Below are 21,847 nucleotides of genomic sequence, written 5' to 3'. Positions count from 1 at the left end.
CTGGAGAGAAGAGGACATTCCATTTCACATTAAACTACAAAACAACAGATGAAACAGTGTGAGAGCATCGCGGGGAGTTAGTTCTCAGAATAGTTGTTAAAATTGTATTTCGTAGCAAAAATGCTTGAGAGTCTCAATCCCCTTCCTCTTCCCAGTCATCCCATGGTGTTTTACCCTCCTCTACCCACTTTTCAAGTCTCAGCCCCCTTATTGACTAATTTCTGGAAACTGTCAAAGGAAGCACATTTGAAATGCAAATACAGTGCCCTTTATTTTATTTACTTGTTTATTTAGGTTTTTGCCATAGGGCATGGACACTCACTGGAGAGAGATGGAGAAAGGGAAAGTGAGAAGTTACTCCCAGGGGACGTGCCATGCCGCGAGCCCTTCTCCTGCACTCTCTTGTGCACAGGTGCAGTGTGATCTCCAGGCTGGGGCCTGGGTCTCTAACCGTGATCAGCCATGTGAGTAGTACGTCACCCGCTAGCCCCAGCAGTGCTCTTTATTCACAGAATGTGAACGCTGCCAGGAAGCGGCTCAAGCAGATGAGAGGAGTACACGGTCCCCCGAGGTGTGCATAAGCACACTGTTTGGAGGGTGAGTAGGGGCAGTAAGAATGCACCACAGGAGCACGTCAGAGTCTACAGCACGAAGCTGAGAAAGCGGGTGCCCAGCCCTTCACCCTGGGCCACGACGTGTCTCAGAGGGGAAAGCCAAAACAAACACATGAAGAAACTATGACTGGTAGGCCGCCAGATGGCACGGTGGTTAAGGCACTGGATTATACACAGCTGACTGTGGTTCAAGCCCCAAACCCAGCAACTTGAAAACTACCCCAGGCACATGTGTGTGCATGCCCAAAGTCCCAAGAAGAGAATAGAAGAGGAAGGATTGGGGTGTAGTCATCCCTCCTAGGGGTGATTTCTCACTTTCCCTTTCTCTTTCTCTCTTCAATGAGCTTAAGTGCCCTATAGCAAAAACCAAACCAAACCAAAACACCACCACCTTAACCCACAGAAGCATAACAGACTGTCAAAAACGCATGGAATCTGTCTTGATTCTGAGAGATACCAATGGCTGAGGCGACGTACATAACAATCATGCATTGTTCAAGACAGGGCATGAACACGGGGAGACCTTTGTACATGTAACTGATGACGCTCTTTCGCTGCGCTGACCAAGTGAAGTCCTGCCACTGTCCCATGAGGGGAACTGGACTTCTCCCCCAGATACTGCAGTCCTGCTCTACTTAGCCTGAGGACTGCGGGCGTCCAGCCAGCGAGCCCCATCCAGAACCTGTGAGGATGGTGTTCTGTCTAAGTCATTCGGGTCTGAGTTCTAGCCCACCGCGCATTCTATGAGGTTCTGTGCTGTGTCGGACACTTCCAGCACAACAGCATATGTTTGTTTTGCCTTTTTTTACATCTATTTGCTTATCTTTTTATTTGTTGCCATTTTCTTTCTTTTTTTTTTTTTTTGGAGAGGTTTTTGCTGTAGGGCGCGTGTGCTCGCCAGAAAGACAGAGACAGAGAGACAGAGAGACAGAAAGCGAGAAATCACCCCCAGGGGGGATTGCCACACCGCAATCCCTTCTCCTCCATTCTCCTCTCGGGATCCTGGGCACGCATGCACACGCACCCGGCGTGAGTTTTTTTTGTTTTTGGAGAGGTTCTTTCCGTATAGGGCGCGTGCGCTCGCCAGACAGACAGAGAGAGACATAGAGACAGAAAGCGAGAAATCATCCCCCGGGGGGATGGCCACGCCACAATCCCTTCTCCTCCGTTCTCCTCTCGGGATCTTGGGCACGCACGCACACATGCCCGGCGTGAGTTTTAAGCCACTGGGTCCGGGATGCAAACCGCGGTTAACTACGTGGCAGTCCAGCGACATAGCCATTACGCTAACTGCCGGTTCCCTTATTTGTTGCCATTTTCAAGCTGCCAGGTTAGGGACTTGAACTGCAGTCAGCCATGTGGAATCCAGCACTTTAACCACTACACCATCTTCTGGCCCCAATAGGACATCTTTGAAAAGCAGTTATGCAGGCCAGAGGTGATACAGTGGTGACAACTGAACCCACATGGGAAAGGTGCTGGGTTCACATCCTGGGACCTCCTTGAGCATGCCAGGTGCATATCCCTGCCCATGATCCCGGCCAGCAGAGACTGGGGGTGGATCGTGGCATGGAGACCTAATGGGGGTAGCTGTCTCTTCGTTTCTCTCTTCTTTGTCTCTCTCTCTCTCTCACAGAGGAAATAATAAACTTTTTTAAAAAAATAATTTCGTAAAGGAATTGTTTAAACTGTTAGGAAAAAAAGTGGTTATGCTTCTGAGAAAACTCAGAACCAAAGCAGAGGCGAAGGAACTGGCCCTGAGTTACGAGTCCCGTCTTTAGCTGCTCTGCCCACAATGGAGTGTTATCCTCTTCGTCCACTAGCAGCCTCATTGTTCTCTGGTTACAACTGCAGTGTGATAAACAGCAGCTGTGGGCCCTGCTCGCCCTCCACCCGGGCCTGGGCACTGAGACGAGAAGCCTGGCCTAACGAGCACTGACACTTTGGCCGTTCTCAGAGGACAGAGGTGACAGATATGTGAGCTAAGATTCGCTTTTTCAAAACAGAACATTATCTGCAAGGATAGGAGAGGCTGGGAAGCCATAGTAACAATGACTTCTCACGAATAATTTCCCGTGCTCTGGCATAGGAGACGGCCAGAGAGGCGACACGGCTTTGCGTACGGTTTATATGTATTTATTTGCATTTGCCATGCCTTTGAATCAATTTTCAAGTTTCTCTCTGGATGAGAACGTGCCTAATACACAAAAAGCCCCAAGTCAATGTTCGTGTTCTTTATGTCCCTCTCTTTCTGATTCCCTTCTAAATAAGACAGGAAGGGGGAAGGCAGAAAAAAATCCTAGACTAGATTCAGGTGTTTTACCTTAGAGGAAATAATGATTACTTTCTTTATTTTCTTTTTGTTAAGACTTATTTATTTAATTGTATTTATGTATCATTGTTTTTCAATTTGACCAGAGAGAGAGAGAGAGAGAGAGAGAAAGCTGTCAGATCCAGGACTTGAACCACAGTCGCCACGTGGGAGCCCAGTGCCTTAACCACCACGCCACCTGCTGGCCCTGGAAATAATTATTACTTTCATCATTCTTTCTCTCCCTCTGCAAAGCAAGCTGGTAATCTGGTCTTGGTGCAGCTATGGGGGAAAAGAAACCCAAATCCTTCGAAGAGAACTCAGCATTTCTCTGACTTCCTTCCCCTTAATATACAATTCAAAGCAAGTGCCCTGAGGGACCAGCAGTTAGCGTAATGGCTATGTTGCTGGGCTCCCATATGGGTGACCGCGGTTCGAGTCCCAGACCCGGTGGCTTAAACTCACACCGGGCGCATGTGCGTGCGTGCCCAAGATCCTGAGAGGAGAATGGCGGAGAAAGGAATGCGGCATGGCCATTGCCCTGGGGGGTGATTTCTCGCTTTCTGTCTCTCTGTCTTTCTGGCGAGCACAAGCGCCCTATAGCAAAAACCTCTCCAAAAAGAGAAAGAAAGAAAAAAATAGCAAGTGTCCTGCATTCCCCCTGCCTGCCTCTATCTCCTCCCGCCATGTGGCAACTTCTGCCCTTTCTAGTCTAAGGAACCAAGGACGACCCCTTTCTGGCTGCCTTCAAGACTGTATATGAAAAATAGGTGAGAACAGGCTACTGTCTGCCCGCCAGCTTTCACCAAGGGTGGCGGGAGAATGTAGGCCGATCCTTTATTCTGAGCCATGTGGTCATTAAAATAAAAAAGAGAGCCCAGGAGCTGGGCGACGGGTTGTTATTCTGCACATTTCCCTCCCTTGGCCTGTAGACAACCGTGGGATGGGAGCTGACCTCTTCTGCTCTGCGCAGCCACACAGCCCTGTACTGAAACCGCTGGGTTTGCCTCGCAGACTTGCTAGATCGCCCGTGTGCTCACTGCTTCCTCCGAGCTCTGCTCTCTCCCCTAAGCATTGGCAGTGTCCGGCAGATGAGCTAAAACGTGCAGAGAGGAAGAGGGTGCTGCAATGCTGGGATTGAAAGATAAAACCCAACTGCCCTGGTCTAAGGCAGGGAAATCCTTTAAAGCAGGTTTCAGGGTACCTCACCAGCCTTCCTCTTACCCCAGCCCACCTTAATTTCTTTTAAAAGGGTTACTTATTTCATTTTATCTATTATTCTCATTCTTTAATTTGCGATAGGGCATGTGTGCTCACCAGAGAGACAGAGAGAGGGAGGGAGGGAAGGAGAGAAAGCAAGCTGCCTGCTAGCTCCCTACCTTAATTTTTTTGAACTTTGACCTCAACTCTGCTTCAGCTGGACAAACCTGATGGCCATTTCCCTCCCAGTGCAATTTCCTTCTCTGAGAAACAGAGCCGGGAGAAAACGAGGCCCAGAGGAGAGAGAGACAATTTACTCAGGTCACGCTTCGGTCCAGTTCTCTTTCTCCAGAGACACACTTCTCAGTCCTCCCCACGAGCTGCTACTGAGGCCTTCTCCATCATCCCCACAGTTGCCCTTTCCTTTTCACAAAAGCCTGACCTGAAATCTTTCAAATCTCTCTTGAAGATTCAGCTCCAGAAGCCTGACCTTGATCCTTGTCTGGCGCCATTCAGACAAGATTTACTCCAGGATCCTCTTTCTCCTCCAGGCAGACTAATGGACTGTCGGGTGAGACATTTCCGCTCAGAGGATCACCGCAGTTTATGTAACAACCTAGCTAGCACTTAGCCGGAGATCAGTTTGCCAGTTAAAAGACCAAACAAAGTCTAGAAACCAACTCTTTGAGTCCTTATCTCAAGCTTCTTTTTACTACACGGAAATAGTCATTGGGTCGTTGGAAAAGTCATGATGCATTTTTGCATAGTAACACAGAAAAATATGGCACCAGCAGTTGTTGTAATGGCTATGTCGCTGGACTCCCATGTAGTCGATGTGGTTGAATTCCAGACCCAGTGGCTTAAACTCACGCCAGGTGTGTGCGTGCATGCCCAAGATCCCGAGAATGGAGAAGGAATTGCTGCATGGCCATCCCCCCAGGGCGTGATTTCTTGCTTTCTGTCTCTCTGTCTCTCTTTCTGGCGAGCACACGCACCCTATAGCAAAAAACCTCTCCAAAATAAATAAATAAATAAGTCATGACTTTTCTGATGACCTAATATTTGTGCTTCTTTTCTCTATTTTCTTCTTCTTTTTATTTTTTTTTTCTTTTGAGAGGTTTTTGCTATAGGGTGCATGCACTCACCAGAAAGACAGACAGAGAAATAGAAAGTGAGGAATCACCCCCCAGGGGGGATGGCCACGCCGCAATCCCTTCTCCGCCATTCTCCTCTTGGGATCTTGGGCACACATGCACACGTGCCTGGCATGAGTTTAAGCCACCAGGTCCAGGACTTGAACCGCAGTCGACTACATGGGAGTCCAGCGACGTAGCCATTACGCCATCTGCTGGTCCCAATTTTCTTTTTTCTATTTTCTAATTCTCTATTCTATTTTTCTTGAGGCTCATCCTTCTGATTTCTTTAATTAGCATTCCCATGATCCTCACCAATGCCATCACTTCAGCTGTTCCACATGGCACCCCACATAGTGCTAGTGGGTACCCTGAAGCCATTACTGATTGCCCAGCTCCTAAACACTTTTTCTTTACATCCCAGACATTTACAGTTTTATCACCTTGTGAGTGCACATCACCCTCAAGCCTCAAGGGTACCACGTCATTGCAGTGGGGGAAGCGTTGCTATCAATGCAGGGAATCCAAGGCCTTATCTGAAATATCAAATATCAAAGTGCAGCTGGCCGAACTGAAAGAGCGGGGTGTCTGGGGACTCCAGTAAGTACAGTATGAGGGAAGGTAACCCAACTCGTGCCTATTAGAACTCCTGGGGGCAATGAGTATGAAGGGACTAGATTTCTGGAGGGCCTCTTAATCGCTTATTCTCTGCCCTACTCTGGCTGTATTGCACTGGACAGCAGTGAAATCCTGACTAGTTGGCCAATCAACTCTCTTGTGGCAATTTAGAATTGAGACTCAGAGGGACCAGCAGTTGGCGTAATGGCTATGTCACTGGACTCCCATGTAGTAGACTGTGGTTCGAGTCCTGGACCTGGTGGCTTAAACCAAGCTGAGTGCGTGTGCGTGCGTGCCCAGGATCCCGAGAGGAGAATGGAGAAGGGATTGCGGTGTGGCCATCTCCCCTGGGATGTGATTTCTCACTTTCTGTCTCTCTGTCTTTGTCCTTCTGGTGAGTGCATGCACCCTACAGCAAAAATCTCTCAAAAAAAAAAAAAGATTTGAGACCCAGAAACAGGTACTTGTCCAGTAGAGGTTAGAATGAAATGATGTAAAGGTAGGGCCCAGATGGCCATGCCTGATGAAGCTGAGAAAGAGAGAAAGAAGGAGAACCTCCGAGAAGCAGGGATGAGAACCCAAACCAGCAGACAGCAATCTTGGTTTCCAGCCCCCTCTTCTGATTCTACTTCTGTGTGGTTTGTATGAAACCCAGTCATCTCACTGAATTCCATCTTCTTCCTTCTTGCCCCTTAAGTTGAACCAGTTGAGTGAGATTCTTTTGCAGCCAAGAAGCCTGACTAAGACCCTCCCCTTTCCCACCAAGCTGAAAGATGAACCGGGAGACTACGCACAGTTGGAGGTCAGGGAGAGGGTGGCCAGGGATTTGAAGGCATTGTTTCCTTCTCTGCAGGAGGTGTTGCTTGTCAGCCTGTGATTTTCCGTGAATCTGGTCTCGAGATCACAGGCCTGTATGTCTACCCCACGTCTTGCCCCCATCCAGGTTAACGCAGGAGCTGTGTGAGTCTTCGGCCTACACTGAACTTCATTTCTTTCCAAGTACTTCCCTCTGAAGACCCTACAGAAAAGCTCTTTGGCTGGATATAACAACAAGCTCAAAGCTTTGTCAGAGTGAATCTAACTGGCTTTTAGCTTTTTATCTTTGCTTTCTCTCTTTTTTTTATTCTCTATATCTTGGAAGAAAAAAAAGAATATATTGTAGCAATGCCCCAATTTCAATCACTGGCATACCACCTTCATGATTCTTGACATTTCCACTTACCACCTATAGTATTATTTTCTTAATTTTTAAAAAATAAACTTACAAAAATCCTCATTGAGGATATTCATGAATAAGACCATGAGTTCATTATGCATATTATGGGTTTTTTTCTAAAGTACATTAAAATGCAAAATTATTAAAAGAAAAAAAGATTTTTGAGAGATTTTTACTAAAGGGTGTGTATGTTTGCTGGAAAGACAGAAAGACAGAAAGCAAGACATCACTCCTCCAGGGATGATGGCCATGCTGCAATCCTTTCTTCTCTATTCTCCTCTTGAGATTCTGGGCATGCACACACATGTGCCCAGTGTGAGTTTCAAAGCACCAGGTCCGGGACTCAAACTGCAGTCAGTTTGAGTCCAGCATCTTAACCATCAAATAAAAAATACTTTTTATCACTTAAGATTATTTCATGCATACCATTTTAGGAGACATTAGCATAGTGTGGGCTTTGGAGACAGACAGACCTGGTTCAGGTCTTAGCTTTGCCTCTTAAAACCTGTATGTCCAGGGTCTAGCCGGGTGGCAAGGTGGTTAAGGTGGCTGCATCTGGTATACCGCTCTCAGCAGCTGCTGGATGTGGTGAAGGGGAGCAGTTAGATGATGAGTTTCTCAAGCAGCTCCACCGACTAGCTCCAAAGAGCCAGAGGGAGCTGGCTGCTAGAGGAGAGCTGCTGGAAATCCTTCTGCCTCGCTCCCACCCAGGTGTGTGACATTTTGGATTATTTTCCTGTCCCCCATCCAACATTGCCTTTCAGGCTCTACTGACTAGAACCAGAGGGAGCTGGCTACTGGACAACAGCAGCTGGAAATCCTTCTGTTGGTCTTCCCCTGCCCTCCCCTGCCCTACAGTTGAATCTCACCAGCTCAGCCCTGGCTGCACCTGGTCCAGAGAGACAGGGAAAGGAACCAACACCTAAAGCTGGCTACACACATCCTTCTCTCGTTGGAAGGTAAGGCCCTCTCCCCAAAACATGCCTGAGAGTAGAGCTCTTCTTCCCTTCTGACACTATAGAATCAACACCAAAATACTAGGTTGTCAGGAAAGGCATGAAGTACTTTTCTATGGTTTTCTAGGCAAAAATACATCATAACTTTCCCGATGACCTAATAGCAGGAAGAGTAAAATTTATCACGTGACTAGAAGCCAGTGCAGAGACACAAGAAATATGAGAAAACAAGGGAATATGTCTTCTTCAAGAGAGCAGAACACTTTTTCTTCAACCATAAACAGCACAAAAGAATTCACAGACATCTCAGAAGAAGAATTCAGAATATTCATAGTGACAGAGATGAGGAAGTCCTTCCATGACTTGAAGGAGGAGATAGACATTATAAAACAGAATCAATCAAAACTTCTAGAGATGAAGATTATAATACAGGAAATTGAGACCTCCCTCGAAAGTATTAATAGCAGATTAGATCATGCAGAACAGCAAATCTCTGATTTAGAAGACAAAACCTCTGACCTAGACAAATTACCAAAAAGAATGAAAAAACAACAACAAGAAAAAAAAAAAAAGAGAGGATGACATATGGCAAATATGAGATACCATTCAACACTCAACTGTCTAAACAATTGGTATTCTAACAGGTGAAAAATCTAATAAGGGCATCAAAAACGTATTCCATGGGAACCAGCAGTTAGCGTAATGGCTATGTCGCTGGACTCCCACGTAGTCGACCGCGGTTCGTGTCCCGGACCCGGTGGCTTAAAACTCATGCCGGGCGCGTGTGCGTGCGTGCCCAAGATCCTGAGAGGAGAATGGAGGAGAAGGGATTGCGGCGTGACCATCCCCCCTGGGGGGTGATTTCTCACTTTCTGTCTCTATGTCTCTCTGTCTGTCTGGCGAGCGCACGCGCCCTACAGTGAAAATCTCTCCAAAAAAATAAAAAACGTATTCCATGAAATTCTTGTAGAAAACTTTTCAAACCTAGAGAAACATTCAAACATCTAGACCCAAGAAATACAAAGGACCCCAAATAGAATCAACCTAAGAAGATCCTCTCCATGGCACATCAAAGACAGACTGGTCAAATTTACAGACAAATGCAAGATTCTAAAAGTGGCAAGAGAAAAATGTCAAGTCATTTCCAGAAGTTATCCCATTAGACTAACATCAGATCTTTCAACCAAAACAATGCAAGCAAGGAAAGAATAGTAAGATATATTTGAAAGGCTAAAAGAAAAAATATTTCAACCAAGAATACTATACTTATCAAATCTTTCCTTCATATGGGGAAAACAAATAAAATCATTCTCAGATAAACAAAGCTAAAAGAATTTACCAGCACTAGGCTCTTCAAGGAGTACTGAAAGAAGTACTATATTAGGAAAACTAAAGAGAAACAGAAATAAGAGAATCCAAAACAACTAAGAAAATGGCTAACAAAATAGCAGGGACATGTCCAACAACATTGATAATAACTTTGAATGTTAATGGATTAAATTTTCCAATCAAAATACACAGACTGACTGAGTGGATGAAAAACAGGAGCCCTCTACAAGAAGCATACCTCATGGATAAAGATAAACAGACTGAAAGTTAAGGGATGGGAAAAGATATCCCAAGCAAATGGAAATTTAGAAAAGGCTGGAGTTGAAATACTGCTATCAGACAAAATAGATTTTAATATCTTTTTCTTTTTTGGAGAGGTTTTTGCTATAGGGCACATGCACTTGCCAGAAAGACAGAGAGAGACAGAGAGACAGAAAGTGAGAAATCACCCCCCAGGGGGGATGGCCACACCACAGTCCCTTCTCCATTCTCCTCTCAGGATCTTGGGCATGAACGCACACATGACTGCTGTGAGTTTAAGCCACCGGGTCTGGGAGTTGAACCATAGTCGACTACATGGGAGTCCAGCGACATAGTCATTATGCCAACTGCTGGGCCCCAGACAAAATGGATTTTAAAACAAAAACTGTAAGAAGAGACAAAGAAAGACATTAACTAGTGCTAAAAAGGGCTAGTTCATCAAGAAGATAGAACACTTATAAATATCCATGCCCTCAACATTGGCACATGAAAGATAGATGACTTAATCTAAAAGGATTAATCACTGGAGATCTCAACACTCCGCAGTCTCCTCCGGGCAGATCGTTAGACAAAAAAACAAGCAAAGAAATACAGGACCTAAACGACACCATAAATTGAGCAGAACTGACAGACATATATAGAATTTTCCAGCATCAACCACTAAATATACATTTTTCTCATCCCCACATGGAGCATTTCTGAAGACTGACCACATGATAGGGCATAAAACAAATCTTTCCAATTTTAATGATCAGAAACTCTATGGATGATAGGGCATAAAACAAATCTTTCCAATTTAAATGAACAGAAACTCTATGGAGCATCTTCTCTGACCACGATGGAATTAAAATGAACTGTAGGCCTTCTTGCTTTGCTCTGGTGGCAGCCGTCAGGTAAGACAAGATGGGTGCATTCAGGAGCTGTGGAGGAAGAAGCAGTGATGTGATGCACTTTCTTCTGAGGGTCCACTGCCGGCAGTACCACCAGCTGTCTCTGCTCCACAGGGCTCCCTCTCCACCTGGCCAGATAAAGCACGGAGACTGGCATTCAGGCTGAGCAAGGTTATGTCATATATAGGATTTGTGTGCACCGTGGAGGCCGCAGATGCCCAGTTCCCAAGGGTGCAAGCCTGTCCACCAGGTGTTAACCAGCTAAAGTGTGCTTTAAGCCTCCAGACTGTTGCAGAGGAGGGAGCTGGATGGGACTGGTGGGGCTCTTAGAGTCCTGAATTCTTACGGGGTGGGTAAAGAATCCACATATAAATTCTTTGAGCTTATCCTCATTGATCCTTTCCATAATGCTGTCAGAAGAAACCATGACACCCAGTAGATTACTAAACCAATCCATAAGCACAAGATGTGAGTGCAAGAGCCGAGGCCTTGGAAAGGGCCACAAGTTCCACCACACACTGTGGATGGTTCTCGCCATGCAGCTTGGAGAAGGCGCAATCCTGTCCAACTCCACTGTTACCGCTAACGTGAGAGACGTTCGTAAAAGTCATACCCAATAAACAGCCTAGGACAGTCACGTCTGCTTAGAAGTGCTATTTGTCTGTTAGACTAGTCTGTAGATTGTTTCATGGATGCTTTGTCAAATTATGAAAGTTCAAGCACAATAATGTTTGAAGACTATAAACGACTGTGTATCTTGTTTCTAGTATGGTAAACTTTTTGCCTGCTTTATCTTATTAGTGAGTTATATGTCGGTGTTTATAACATGATATGTGGTATAATAAGTGTGAACTCAATTCTTTAAAACAGGCATGCTGGGAACCAGCAGTTAGCGTAATGGCTATGTCGCTGGACTCTCATGTAGTTGACCGCGGTTCGCGTCCCGGACCTGGTGACTTAAAACTCATGTAGGGCACGTATGCGTGCGTGCCCAAGATCCCGAGAGGAGAATGGAGGAGATAGGATTGCGGCGTGGCCATCCCCCCTGGGGGATGATTTCTCGTTTTCTGTCTCTCTGTCTGTCTGGCGAGAGCATGCCCCCCCCCCCCCCCAAAAAAAAAAAAAGACCGGGCCTGCCGAAGCTAGCCTGTAGATGTGGGTCTCACCCTGTTTGGTGCACGTGGTGAGACCCACTTCTTTATCAGGGTGGGGGCAACGCTCTACTTGCTTTCAATTGGCTGCTTCTTGGATTTTGGCTATTGAAAACTTGCATTTGGATTTAACTTGGAAACCTGTAGAGCAGGAAGAGGATATCCTAGCCCCACGTTATGACCATGTAGAAAATGGGCCTCAGCCCTTAGATTCAAGATAGTATTCCACTTGTGTAACTTGCATCTGGAAGCAGAAAGGTTGGTCTGGGTTAATCTAAACAAAATTGCCTCAGTCTCCATAATATTTAAGAGGTGAAGGCTCCTGGTTCACTCCTATGGCTCCCTGGGATCTAGAATCCTCTTTTTTATTTGTGGCAGTAACCAATAGTGGCATTTACACTGGTTTCTCTTGTAACTGCTGGAAACTGAACACTAGGTGAAGTTCCAGGTACATGAGGTTGGAAAAGATTTTAAATACTTGTAACAGGAATTCATGACTATTACAAAGCCTCAAGTTCAGTAGGGGAAAAGAATGATCGTCTAAAAGCACATTAAAGCGCAGTCTAATCAGTCTTACGGATCATCTCGGGTCAGCCCACTTTACTGCTCCCGTAAGGCTACTGAGAGAAGTCAGAGGTGATGTCAATACAAGCTCATGGTTTCCCGTCTAAATTTACTTTTTGTCTGCAGTTTTTTTCCTCATCCCTGGACAAATTGCCCTCAAAGTTCTTAATCATTGTACAGACTTGAGCAGTCCTTCAAGCATACCACCAAACTGTGTTGCGTTTCTGTTTGCATCATGTTTTCTGGGAGTGTACACTGCTGTTCCCCAGGTCAATTTGAATGGGAAGGAAATTCAGAAGAATTGCCCCAATTCTTTTCATACTGTGGCAAATAATAGTTGGATTTCAAAATCTAACTCCTGGTTTTCCAGAACCATTTTTTCTTTCTTTTTTTTTTTTTTTTTTTTTTTGATACAGTTCTTTTTTTCTAAGAATTTTTTACATTTAACTTTATTTATTTATTTTGAATTTGACCAGAAAAGGACAGAGTTAGAGCAAGCGAGCAAGAGAGAGAAAATGTGAGAAAGCAAGCCGCCAGGTCTGAGACTCGAACAGCGGTCGGCCACATGGGAGTCCAGCGCTCTTAACCACCACACCACCTGCCGGCCCCAGAACCATTTTTTCTTCCAATTTTCTCTAGAGTTTTTAAGAGGCTTAGTTAATTGCCAGAAAATATTCATATTAGGTTCATAAAATCTCTTGACTTTTAAAACTTTTAAACCATATATTTTAACTTTGTAGAGGTTATTCAACTAAAGGAATAAAATGTTAAAACTGAAAAAAAAATAAATTAACTGCAGAGAAAAATCCTTGAAAATACACAAAAACATGGAAACTAAACAACCAACTTCTGAATGACTTCACCACCAGTGAAGAGCATGGAAACTAAACAACCAACTTCTGAATGACTTCACCACTGGTGAAAACATTGAGACAGAAATCAAAAGCTTCATGGAAACCAGTGAGGATGGGTGCACTGGTTTTCATAACCCAAGGGACACCCTGGTGATGGGCGCACTGGTTTTCATAACCCAAGGGACACCCTGGTGATGGGCTCACTGGTTTTCATAACCCAAGGGACACCATGTGATGGGCGCACTGGTTTTCATAACCCAAGGGACACCTGGTGATGGGCGCACTGGTTTTCATAACCTAAGGGACGCCATGGTGATGGGCGCACTGGTTTTCATAACCTAAGGGACGCCGCAGACGCAGTCATAAGAGGGAAGTTTGTAGCAATCAGTGTTCACAAGAAAAAAAAAATGGAAAGGTGATAAATAGCCACCCTAAGGACACATGAAATGTGTTCCAGGGCACTGGAAAACAACAACAAAAGCCCTCCAAAGACAGGAGAAAAAAAATAAGGAAGATTCAAGCAGAAATAAATGAAATAGAGAATAAAAGAACTATATAGAAAATAAATGAAACCAAAAACTGGTTCTTTGAGAAGATAAACAAAATTAACACACTCTTAGCTAGACTAAGAAGAACAAAGAGAACAAAGAGAGGAACCAGGTTAATCAGCAATGAAGAACGTAATATTACAAACAGACATAACAGAAATACAAAAGATCAACAAAGAATACTACAAGCAACTATACACCAACAACAAGACAATCTGGATGAGATGGCCAGATTTGTGAACACATGTAATCTACGCAGATTGAATGAGGAAGACATAGAAAGCCCGACAGACCACTTAACCAGCAATGAGACTGAATCAGTAAGTAGTCTTCCAACAAAGAAAAGCCCAGGTCCTGATGGCGTCATTTCTGAATTCTACAAAACCTTTAAAGAAGAACTAAACTCCATTCTACTCAAACTATTTCTAAAGATACAAAATAATTCTATGAAGCCTTCATCACCCTTATTCCAGAAACAGACAAGAATGTCACAAAAAAAGAAAACTATAGACCAATATCCCTGATTAATACCAATACAAAAATTCTCAGCAAGATACTAGCAAATCGTATCAAACAACACATTCAAAAGAGTATATACCAAAGCCAGCAGGTGGTATAGTGGTTAAGGCATTGGACTCCCACTTGGCCAATTGTAGTTCAAGTTCGGGAACTGGCAGCCTGAAACCCCATGCTGAATGTGTGTGCATACGTACCCAAAATCCCAGGAGGAGAATGGAGAAGAAGGGATTGTGGTGTGGCCATCCCATCGGGGGGATGATTTCTCACTTTCCCTCTCATTGTCTCTGTCTCTCTCTGGTGAGTGCAAATGCCCTATGGCAAAAACTTAAAAAAAAAAAAAAGTAAAGGAAATCGCAACCAGATTGGCCTTATTCCAGGGATACAAGGGTAGTTCAACATATGCCAAACCATAAATATAATACATCATACTAATAGAAGGAAAGATTAAAAACCATATGATCATATCAATCAATGCAGGAAAGCATGATAAAATAAGACATCCCTTCATGATTAAGACTCTCAGCAAAATTGTCACAGAAGAGATTTTTCTCAACACAATAAAAGCTATATATAAAAACCCATTGCTAACATCATACCGAATGGGGAGACATTGAAAGCTTTCTCACTAAAAACTAGAACCAAACAAAGCTGCCCACTTTTCCCACTCCTTTTCAATATAGTACTGGAAGTCCTAGCCAATGCGATCAGTCAAGAGACTAAACAGCCATTCAAATAGGAAAAAAGAAGTGGATGATCTATATTTGCAGATGTCATGGTTATATACATAGAAAACTCAATGGAACACACAACAAACCCTCCTGAAAGTAATAAATGAATACAGTAAAGTGGCAGGATATAAAATCAACATACAAAAATCGATAGCATTTCTATACACCAACAGTGAACGGACTGAGATAGAATTGAAGAAAGCAATTCCATTTGCAATAGCTGCAAACAAAAATAAGATACCTAGGAATAAACCTAACCAAATAAGTCCAAGACCCCTACAAGGGAAACTATGAAGAATTTTAAAAAGAAATCGAAAATCATACTAAAAAGTGGAAGGACATTCCATGTTCCTGAATTTTAAAAATTAGCATAATCAAAATGTCAGTTCTACCCAAATTAATTTATAAGTTTAATGCAATCCCAAGAAAATTACCAGAAACATTCTTCACAGAATTAGAAAAGAAATCATAAAATTTTATGCAATCCCAAGAAAATTACCAGAAACATTCATCACAGAATTAGAAAAGAAATCATAAAATTTGTCTGAAATCATAAAAGGCCCTCTTACTGCCAAAGCAATACTGTGTAAAAAAGCGAATAGGAAGCAGCTCACTTCCTGATCACAAAATATATTACAAAGCTGTGAGAGTCGAAGCTGCTGCCATCCCCGGAGCCATCGGGACCCCTGCCCCCTGGGGACCCTCTGCCCCGCCGCCACCATCCAGCTCCCACGCCATGCGGTCGGAGAAGACCTTCAAGCAGCATCGCACCTTCGAACAGAGAATAGAAGATGTCTGACTTATCCGAGAGCAGCGTCCCACCAAAATACCGGTGATAACGGAGCGGTACAAGAGTGAGAAGCAGCTTCCCGTCTTGCGTAAGACCAAGTTCCTGGTACCTGACCACGTCAACATGAGTGAGCTCATCAAGGTCATTAGAAGGGCCTACAATGCTGATCAAGGCTTCTTCCTACCGGTGAATGGACACAGCATAGTGAGCGTGTCCACGTCCATCTCTGAAGTATACGAAAGTGAAGAGGATGAAGATGGATTCCTGTATATGGTCTACGCCTCCCAGGAGACATTTGGAAGGGAACCATCAGTGTAAGACTTGAAAAAGGCAGCTACTCTAACATTTTAAAACCCTTGCCAAGGAAAAAAGGGATATTACCAACTGAGATTGAGCAAGTTCATCTAATCACAGATCATCAAAACAGTAGTTTTAAGAAGTTGTTTTTGTATTGCAAACAGAAAAACTGAGCTCCAAATGAGCAAATTCAGCTTTGGAAAGCTCTATTATTATTATTGCTTTAAAACTTTAGAGGTTTAAAAAAACTGTATTTTGCATTCTAAATCTATATCTATATCTATCTATATGTATATGTATATGTATTGTGTATATATATATACATATATATGCACAAATATATATACATATATAGAATATGTATATATGCGCTAAATCTATATCTATATCTATCTATATGTATATGTATATGTATTGTGTATATATATATACATATATATGCACAAATATATATACATATATATACAATATGTATATATGTATATATACACATATATACACACAAATATATATTTATACAAATATATATGTATATACACACAAACCCCAAAATGTACAACCAAATGACACTGGTTACAAGTTAATCCAATGGGAAAAAGAAAATCTGTTCAGCAAATTGTGCTGGGAAAACTGGATATCCACCTGCAGAATAATGAAACTGGGCCCCTCTCTCTCACCATTAGCAAAAATCAACTCAAAATGGATCAAAGGTCGAACATAAAACTTCAAACTATGAAACTACTGGTGGAAAACAAAGGGGAAATTCTTGGAGACATCAGAATTGGCAAAGACTTTTAAAATAAGATCCCCAAAGCACAGGCAATGACCTCAACAATAGACAAGTGAGATCACATCAGGTTAAAAAGCTTTTGTATGTATTTACAAACTATGCCTCAGATAAAGGACTGATAATCAGAACATGCAGGGAACTCAAGCAACTTACCCGGAATAAAAAATTAAATTAAAAGATGGAAAAAAGAGCTGAACAGACAACTCTCCAAGGAAGACATACAAACAGCCAAAAAGGCATATGAAAAAATGCTCAACACCCCTTATCATAAGGGAGATGCAAATCAAAACCATGACGAGATACCATCTAACCCCAGCCAGAATGGCTAAGACTAAGAAAATAATGATGAGCGCTGGTTTGGCTGCAGTGAAATGGGAACTCTCCTACACTATTGGTGGGAATGTAAATTAGTGCATTCATATGGAAGATTTAATGCTGAGTAAAGGAAGCCAGACTAGGAAAGAGAAACATTGTATGTCCCTGCTTGATCTATATCAAATGCCTGCACTCTATGATAGAAACAGAAAGACTGGAAGGTATAAAGGCTTGGAGAGGAACTGTAGATTCCAGAGACAGTGTGGGAGGGAGGATAGATGGGAGAGGGTCTGAGAGGGAGGAAATCAGGGTGGCAGAGGTTGAAGCAAAATCTTCCTTTTTTTTTTTTTTTAGAGATTTTTGCTATAGAGTGTGTGGGCTCTCCAGAGAGACAGAAAGCAAGACATCACCCCCCAGGAGGATGGCCATGCCACAATCCCTTGTCTATTCTCTTTTCAGGATCTTGTGCACACACACGCACATGCCCAGCGTGAGTTTTAAGCTACTGGGTCCAGGACTTGAACTGCAGTCGACTATGGGGGAGTCCAGTGACATAACAATGATCATCTATCTGCTGGTTCCAGTAAAGTCATTTAACGAACACAAAAACGGAAAATTATCTGGTGATGATAATGTATCTGGTAATATCTTTGACTGGACTAATTAATATACAATGTATCCATGGTGGGAAAATTTATTTTGTATGTGGCAAAGATGTACAGTGCTTAAATGTCCAAAAAATAAGAAAATAAAAGAAAGAAGAAAAAAAAAGGTGGCTGGCTCCCACATGGCTGACTTTGCAGTTTGAGTCCTGGACCTTCTGACTGGGTGCTTGTGTGTGTGTGCCCAAGATGAGAATGGGGGAGAGAGGACTGAACTGTGACCATTCTCTCTGGGGGGGGAGGAGTGGGGGGGGAGGGTTGATTTCTCACTTTCTCTTTTTCTTTCTCTCTCTCTCTCTCTGGTAAGAACAAGCATTCCAAACAAACAAAAAGCCTGTATATCCTTGGACAAGCCAGTTATTCTCTCTTAACTACGATCCTATCATAATAAAAGTGTCTTCCTTAGGATTTGATGAGGGATAGATGAGATATACTTAAATGCAATGCGTTTCAATTGTTCGGCACAATGTCTAGCACACTGTAAGTACTCAATAGATGTGAACCATTAGTATTGGTGTGGTATCCTTTACTTCTTCACTTTGTCTATTCCTCTTTTGCTATTTTTTCCTTCCCTTCTCAGTCTCCTTAAAGCAGGCACCAGCATGAAATGGGTTTGCTCACTGCAGTGTACGGAACTTATACAAACCTCTTTGGAGACTAGCACAAGCTGAGTGTGGAGCATCTGCGAGGTTCAGGTTTCTAGTGTACACTGACGTGACTTGCTATCCCATCATGCTTCTGTGGCTGAGACAGCGTGCACAGGATGTTCCTCATTTTTGAGATGGGGGCCTCAATACCCAAACAGCCCTGACCTGGTTACTCAGAGATGCTGTGGCAGAACCACACCAAAGAGCCAAGACTCCTGACTCACAGGCCATACTGCCTTCGGGTGCTGTTTCCTTGTTGACACAGAAGGTGTTAATACAAGTGAGCAGAAAAATGTTCCATGCACAAATAAATGTGTGAACACTAGATGAAAGAAAATTAAAGCAGGTTCCTTTCCTATAGAACGTCTCCGTCTTTAATAAGATACTATCATTACGACTCTGGAACAGAGAGAGCACTCATCGTTTTCCAAATCCACCCTCCAGTGTACCTACTAAGGGTCTCCAAGGTAGTGTTCCTCAGAACGCTAGTTTGGGGAACAGGCTGATCACATTGGCATGACCGCTACTCCTTTTATTTTTTCTACTATAAAAGCAAACTGCTCTTGGAATGCTAAAGCAGGGGGCGGAAGGGGTAGCCCCATGCCCTAGTAGTTAAGGGAGTTAGATCCTACATGGCCAACAGTGTGGTTCAAGTCCTGGGCCCAGTAGCTTGAAAAACATGCCAGGCACCTGTGCATGTGTGCCTAAAATCCCCAAAGGAGGGAGAGGTGGAAAAGGATTGTGGTGTAACCATGCCCCTTTGAGGAGGCGCATTGTCCCTCTCTTCAAGGTTTCCTGTCTCTTTGACTCTCTCTCTGTTAAGCATGTGCCCTCCAGCAATTTCAAAAAGAAAAACAAAGGCCATCTGAGATAACCCCACCCTATGTCATCATAATCCCACCCTGGAGACTGAGGTCTCGCTCCTGTGGGCCTAGGGAACTGATTTTCGCCACAGCCTGTCTGCGCACATGCATGCTCATGTGTAATGTTTTAGCTCTTCATTTGATTTGAAGGGGTTTTTTTTTTTTTTTTCTTTTTTAAAGGCGAGATCAGAGAGAGAGAAAACACATACCCAAGAGAAGGAGGAGAGAGGTATTCTTGACAAGGCCTTGCCATTGCCATCCTTGGCCCCGCCTCCCAGTTACCCAGGATCCTAGGCACATGCTACCACGCCCGACCTGCTCAGATTGGTCCTAGATGCAAACGTGGACCTCCGTGGGACCCCAGCCTCACACAGTAGCTACCTACCCTGCACCACGAGGGTGGGCCATGGTCCATTTTTAATTATTATTTTTTTAATTTAAAATACTACAAGATAGTAATAATTTCTAGGTTTTGATTTTTAGATTTTTTGCCATAGGGGTTGTGTGTTCACCAGAGAAAGACAAATTCATAGAGAAAGTAAGAAATCACCCCCCGGGGGGATGGCCACACTGAAATCTCTTCTCCATTCTCCTGTCAGGATTTTGGGTATGCACACACACATACACACACACACATCTGGTGTGATTTTCAAACCACCTGGTCTGGGACTCAAACTGCAGACAACCATGTGGAAGTCCAGCACCTCAACCACCATGCCACTGACTGACCTCATCATTTTATTTTTATTATTTTTTTTATTTATAGAGGTTTTTGCTATAGGGTGCATGTGCTTATTAGAAAGACAGAGAGAGACAGAAAGTGAGAAATCACCCCCCGGGGGTGAGTCCCAGACCCGGTGGCTTGAAAATCACACTGGGTACATGTGCGTGTGTGCTCCAAATCCTCAAAGGAGAGAGCGATAGGAGAGAAGGTACTGAGGAGTGACCGTCTCGTATGGGCGACGTGCTCTCATTTTCCCTCTTTCTCTCTCTGAGGCTTGCACACACCCTCTAACAAATGATAAAAATGAAAGAAAACATGGATAGAAAGTCAGAAGTAGAAACGGCCCATTAAGTGAAAGCAAACTGAGTCCTGCAGGGCCGCTCACGCGGCAAGACAGTAACGCTCCAACAAACAGTGCGGGTCTCCCGGCCGGCACAGGTGGTTCTCGCTCCTGAGGCCTTGCCTTTGCTGTCTCTTACGGGGAGCTGGATTCCTGCACCTGGGAATGCTCTGGACTCTGGGTTTCTCATTTAGATTTTTTTTTTTTTTTTGGAGAGGTTTTTGCTATAGGGCGCGTGAGCTCACCAGAAAGACAGAGAGACAGAGAGATAGAAAGAGAGAAATCACCCTCCCAGGGGGAATGGCCACACCACAATCCCTTCTCCTCCATTCTCCTCTTGGGATCCTGGGCACACACGCACACGCGCCCGGCATGAGTTTAAGCCACCAGGTCCAAGACTCAAACCGCAGTCGACTACATGGGAGTTCAGCGACATAGCAATTACGCCAACTGCTGGTCCCTACTTATTTATTTTAATTTGACCAGAGAGGGGCAGAGAGAAAAAGAGAGAAAGTGAGAAAGCAAGCTGCCAGGTCTGGGATTTGAACTGCAGTCAGCCATGTGGGAGTCCAGCCACCTGCCGGCCCCTCATACTCCAAATCTTTATAGGAGAGAGGAATGGAGGAGAAAGAACTGAGGCTTGTTGATGCCCAGTGGTGGTGGAGGGTGCTTTCTCCTTCTTCCTCCCTCTTGCTCCCTCTTTCTTGCTTGGTCTCTGTTTCTCTCTGGCTAGTGCGCACACTCTTTGGCCATTAAAAAAAAATAATAAAGAGACCAGCGGTTGGTGTAATGGCTATGTTACTGGACTCCCATGTAGTAAAACCTCTCAAATAAATAAATAAATAAATAAATAAATAAATAAATAAAGTAAGTAAGTAAGTAAGAGGATGCAAATCAAAACAGCTAGCAGATATACTGAGTTCCATTTGTACTGTCTCTGAGCTTCCTGATAACCATAATAGAAAGGAAAACAAGTTACCAAGAGGGTCCGGACGGCGATGCAGCCATACAATGTGATGCTCTGGAAAGCAGACCCCGTGGGAGGGCTCCAGGTGCAGGTCTGGGGCCTCCCTCCGTATCCCAGCTGCCGTGTGCCCACCTGCGGGCGGAGTGCGGTGTCGAGACCCTGTTGAGGTGCTATCTCTGCTTCTGATGGACTCTCTCAGTCATGGGTGTAATAATAAAAAGAATTTAAAATAAAAGGAGTTATAAAGAAAGGTGGATGCATACCGTTACCCACAATAGAAAAAGATCTTCCAGGAACTAAATTCTTTTTTTAAAATTGATTAATTATTTAACTAATTCATTTATATGTCACGATTTTCAAGCTGCTCCATCTAGGACTTGAACTGCTGCCAGTCATGTGAGAATCCAGCACCTTAGCCACCATGCCACTTGCCAATCTCCTGGAACTAAATTCCTTAACATTTTTTTTCTCCCATAGGATCTTATTTTAGGAGCTATTGTGCAATATAATGGACAATAACTTTACAGTAAATACAGAAAAAACTTGACAGAGCTCTTTCC

The 21,847-nt window shown here is 43.8% G+C and overlaps 1 pseudogene; it reads left to right on the top strand.

The window, feature by feature from the left end:
* The first annotated feature begins 15,594 nt into the window (after positions 1-15,594).
* Positions 15,595-16,000, top strand: LOC102497514 (microtubule-associated proteins 1A/1B light chain 3B pseudogene; annotated as a pseudogene).
* Positions 16,001-21,847: the final 5,847 nt, after the last annotated feature.

Source organism: Tupaia chinensis, unplaced genomic scaffold (genome assembly GCF_000334495.1).
Source record: "Tupaia chinensis unplaced genomic scaffold, TupChi_1.0 Scaffold141530_1, whole genome shotgun sequence".
NCBI classification, from domain to species: Eukaryota; Metazoa; Chordata; class Mammalia; order Scandentia; family Tupaiidae; genus Tupaia; species Tupaia belangeri.
This window is presented reverse-complemented; position numbering and strand designations above follow the sequence as displayed.